Raw genomic sequence first — 5880 nt, 5'->3', positions numbered from 1 at the left:
AGTTCTAGAAGCAATATTGGGTTGAACACCACGTGGCGACTCAATTGATGCGTTGGGCTGTCAAACACTTGGGAGGGCATACTTGTCTTTTTAAACGCTCTAGAAGTTCGTACCCAAACGCGGAAATGTCTTCTAGAAACAAAACCATTAGTAGAATTTTAAGTTTGCTTCTTTGTTTCTAGAAAAACAGTAAATTATTATTTGCCCACTGAGTGATCGAAAGGGACTGCCTATTTCTGCTCTTTCTAAAAGCTGTGGCCACGTCCGACCATTTGGATCACGGTACACTTATACGTAGTTATTTTAAAAATAATACTAATGGTGAGATTAAATATTATAACGTGAAATAAAAAGAAAGCTAAACACGTTACATTATAAAATAAACGTTCATCCAAAAAAACCTTAGAAGATTCAATACATACTTTATTGTTGTGTCCTAACCCTATACATTTCTGCTATACTTAGAGTCAACTTAACGAGTGTTAGACCTGATCATGAATTGAATCGGGTCAAATTTGGGTCAGGTAGATATCAAATTTTATGTTTGTTTTATAAGTTTGGGTTTAGTTTGAAAAATAAACTTAAAATTTATTCAATTTTGACCCAGATTAAAAATATTAAACTCGAGTCTGATCCGACCTGCATTTGTTAAATATTTTTATATAATTCTTTTTAAAATATATAATATCATATGCACTAAAAATATTAAAATAAATATTTCTTAATAATTTGAAACTGCATTAAATACATATTAATATAAATAATATTTTAATCAATATGATAAAAATATCAAATTAAACCATTAAAATACTACTAGTCCAACTTTAATTTTTTCTTATGGGATTCTTATCTTGAAGAGCTTTCGAGCACCTTGAATTTTGACCTATTGATAAATTGGAGGAGCTCTGGTAAATTGTAATTTATGTATGAACATATTGGACTTACATTTTAAGTAGTATAAACAATTTTTAATAAAATTTAATTATTAATAAGTTTAACATTCATCTATTAAAATCAATTAATCTAATTGAGATACTATGTATATATAGTATATTAAATTTGACTCATTCACACGTTGGGTATAATTACAATATGGTTAGTTAAAGAAAAATATTTTTTTAAAACATTATTGTAAGATTGGACCGAAAATTATACATTTAATAATATAATTTGATACATTGTAGCACCATATGTTTAGATATGATGGCAACATCCACTTAATCTAACCAAAAATTCTAAATTGATTGCATCATGTTTGTTTTGTTTTAATTGTCATTTTGTCACACTTTTTGAATATGAGAAATATTATAAACAAGCATCATCTTGTAAGGTTTTTCTACACATTAGCAATAAAAGATTGGGTAACACAGTTTGAGTTGATACCAAATAAATATATGATAAAAAATTTAACCATCGCTCTATTCAAATCAAACATTTAAATCAGTGGAAATCATACGATATTATTAAAGTTAATTCATTCATTCAGAAACCGTAATTTATGACAATTAAGTCATAGAAATTGTTGGTGTGATGAGAGTAACTAAGTTCGATTGGCATGGGCATTTTTGTCAATGCATGATGATGTAGGTTTGAATGCGTTGAAGCGCATTATCCTCCTATTTATGGGTTGATGAAAAGTTATGCATAGTTCTAGGCATCGTATAAAAAAAACAGATATGATCAGAACCTATAATGAGATTATTTAAAAAAAGTTATTACTTTAAGTAAGAAAAGCTAATGGATAAAGAGAAAATATATTATTGAGTGGTTTATATATTAAAAAGGTCAATAAACTATAATAATTTATTTATATAAGTCCTTATAGTTCCTAGAAAGAATCTTTATAGTTAGATGTCATTTTTTTATGACATGAAATTGAAATTGACAAAAATTATATGTAAATTATTTGTTTATTTAGATAATCATATATGTAAAAAAAATTTACCTTTTTATTTTATCATAAATCTATGGATGAGATTCAATATGAAATTTATGACTAAATGTATCATCCTAAACTCTAAACCCTAAACCCTAAATGTATCATATTAAAATTATTTTAATATTTTCTTGAAAAATGAAAAATTTAAAATTATTTTAGATTTTATTATATTGAAATAGTTTTAATATTGAAATATTCATGTTAATTTTTTTTGTCAATAATTATAGTCATATTTAATATAATTATATTTAATAAAAAAGTTGACATAATAATAATTTTTACGTAAATTTTAAAAAATTTGTTCATATACATTATTTTTCGTGTCATTTCATATTAAACATCTTGATTATTTTACTATGTTCTTTTATCTTGTAAGCTCATTACGATTCAAATATAGCATGCTCGTTGCCATGAGGGAGAGCCTAGAGTGTGTGTAGATCCTCCCCCACTATAAAGTTTAGAGAGGTATATAAGGTTAAATAACACGAGCCACGTGTCCTCTACTATTGGTAGACTTGTCATTTAGTGGTTCCGTTGTTAGATCAATTATATGACTTGACGTGATTAGGTTGCAGAAAATGTAGATGACAAGTGGCATCCATCTTGCGTCAGTGATTGAGTGACGTGTCCTTGAGTCCAAGCAAAGTGATATCACTGGCGAGGTAGTCTTGGTTCCGGTGATGTAACTTTCCTAATGAGATAACCCATGACAAAATTTATCGATAGTATCTTTTAACAAGAGTAAGGAAATATACGTATGAACATATTGGACTTATCTTTTTAGTAATATAAACAATTTTTTAATACAAATTCAACATTTAATAGTTATTCCTAAAATTTTATTAAATTTAATTAACCAAGTTGAGATTGTTTATTAAGATATGGATCATTGAATTTGACTCATCCCCACTTGGACATAACTAGCAAATGGCTAGTTAAGAAAAATAGTATAGATATGATATGATGTGCCAAATATCAAATGAGTGACTTCACATGATTATCAAAGCAATATTGTAAGAGTGGACCAAAAACTATACACTTGACAATGTAATTTGGTACATAGTGGCAACATATGTTTGTTTTAATTGTCATTTTGGTACACTCTCAAACATTAGATATACAATATATGTGTATATATTATCTTACAAGTTTGGGTTTTATATAATAATAACATATATTTTAATTTTATAAACAAAATTGAGAAATTGACATGATTCCTCACAATAGGCCACTTGCTATTGAAATAATGGAAATTATCCAAAAAAAAAGTGAATCATGTATGCCACTTGTCTATGACATGTTCCATGAAATCATGGGATTTGGGAAAAGTCTCCAAGTTCTTAGCCATATTATTGCATTACTTTAATAACTTAAAAGATAAAAGGTGGCAATGTGGGTATACATATGAAAGGTCAAATCCTTTATTAATCCTTGTACTATGCATAAGTTACAAATTTAGTCCCTATACTATAATTTGGTCGATTTTAGTCTGTGTACTTTTTGGATTTTGAATTTTCAATCATGACCTAAAACAATAGCAATTAGATCCATTATGTCAAATTCTATTATTAGTTTCATACTTTATGTAAGTTGTGAATTTAGTTTTTATTCTCCAAGTTGATCAATTTTAGTTTTGCACTTTTCTAATATTGAAATTCAATCTTAATTCAAATTATAGCCGTTAAATACATTAACTAAAATGTTCCTACAAATATTATATGAAAATATCATGCTGATATTGTGATAATATGTTTACCACATAAGATTTTGGAAAACATCATAATTTAACTTAATGAATTTTACCGCTATAGTTTGGTAAGAACTTTCAAAATTCGAAAAGTACAAAAATTAAAAAAGACCAAATTAGAATTATAAGGATTAAATCCACAACTTATGCATAGCACATAGACTAATAGAAAATTTGAGTTATATTTTATATATATATATTATATTACAAGGTCTAAGACCTAATGCTGACGTGAAGGCCTAATTTTGTTTTTATCCTTAAAAAGTTAATCTTAATCCCACATTGACAAGAGAGCACTCCCACATTTCACACTTATCTTATATAAGTGACAATTTCTTCACTATTTTCATTAAAAAGTTCATTTTAATCCCAAACTGACTATATAATACTTTCATAGCCCACTTCTTTCTTAAAAAGTTAATTTTAATCCCACATTGACTAGAAATTAATTTTAAATTAATTTTCATTATTTTCATTAGAAATTAATTTTAATCCCTTAAAAAGTTAAATTTAATCCTACATTGGCTAAAGAACGCCCCATACTCACACTTATCATATAAATAAGTTTTAATTTCTTCACTATTTTTATTAAAAATTTAATTTTATTCTTAAATTGACCAAAGAACACTCTCATATCTATAAACAAGTGTTGATTACTTACTATAATGCCAATATCTTTACTATTTTGCATATGATGCAACACTAAGAATTAATTAAGTAGACTTTGTAAATGTATAATCTTAAAAAGTATCATTAATAGGATGTTAATTAAAAAAAAAGGTGGTGGCCAAATTCAAATACAACTGATATTTAGAAATTTGATAAGAATAAATTCTCTAAAAAAATTATTAACATAAATATTTATACTTTTATATTACTAACAGGGGCTGAATTTTTCTCAATACTGATGGTGCCATTCAATTGGAATCAGGATGTGCATTCACTGGGGGAGTTATGCGAGATGAGAATGGTGATTGGATCTCTGGTTATAACTGATTTCAAGGGACATGCTCGGTTTTCGATGCAGAACTTTTGGGCATTTTAGATGGTCTAAAACTCGCCCAACGAAGAGGCCATGATAAGATGGTTATTCAATTAGATAGTGTGGAAGTTGTTAAAGCCACACATGAAAGTGCTTTGAAGACTTCAAATTCTACTTTGATAAGAAGAATACAAATATTTATTTTCATTTTGGATAATTGTTTGTATATGTAACATATCGACGTAAAATAGTGCTAATTTGATAAGTTTATTAGTGATTTGTGATAATTGAATCAAATAAAAAATTATTATATAAAACCATACGAAACCAAAGTTCATATATAACATTACATATTAAATCAAAATTCATGAATAATTTTAATATTTATTTCTTTTCTTTTTTTTTTTTGGTTATATTCACATTTATGAGCCATTATAGCCACATGGTCCTTATTGCATGGGCTACCCAACTCATATTTGCTCTTTATAGGTTCTGATCATATTTGCTCTTTTTGACACAATACCTAGAGCTACTCATAGCCCCTTCCCAATCCATAAAGATGAGGATAATACGCTTCAGCGCACTCAAACCCACGTCCTCCTGCCTTGGCAACAATAACCATACCAATCAAACTAAGATTCAATCGACATTATTTGCTTAAAACTTGATTCTATCAAAAATTATTTTTTATTTTATATATAATAAATCACATGCTATTTAATTTTTTATAATCATCAATCATAAATAAATATTTTCTAAAAAAATTCAAGATAATATTTTATGGAATATTTATACAATTCAAAGTTGCGGCTAATTAATTTCTACTGCAATTATTGAGTGTGATTATGCACCTCAAGTTTTGAGCTACGACTAAATGCGTGGTTGCAAATGATAATAATCTATTATAATTTTAGACTTAATATGTACAACAAATCCCGACTTCTAAAAATGATGCATTTTTTAGATTAAGATATCGATACAAGCCTTATGATTCATGATAACTTTAGAATATTACTCGGAATCATTAATAATATAAAGACATTTAAATATTAAATATTCATGTTCAAGTCCCACCCTACGTAAATTATATCACATGTAAATTATATCCAGGTTTAATTTGGTTTAAATCCTACCACGTGTTGAAGGGCAGATTCACCCTTACACATGTAGGTCATATCCATAAATTATATTTATACCCTCAAAACTTTGATG

This window comes from Gossypium hirsutum, chromosome D01, assembly GCF_007990345.1.
Source record: "Gossypium hirsutum isolate 1008001.06 chromosome D01, Gossypium_hirsutum_v2.1, whole genome shotgun sequence".
Lineage (NCBI taxonomy): Eukaryota > Viridiplantae > Streptophyta > Magnoliopsida > Malvales > Malvaceae > Gossypium > Gossypium hirsutum.
Note: the sequence above shows the minus strand (reverse complement) of the source record.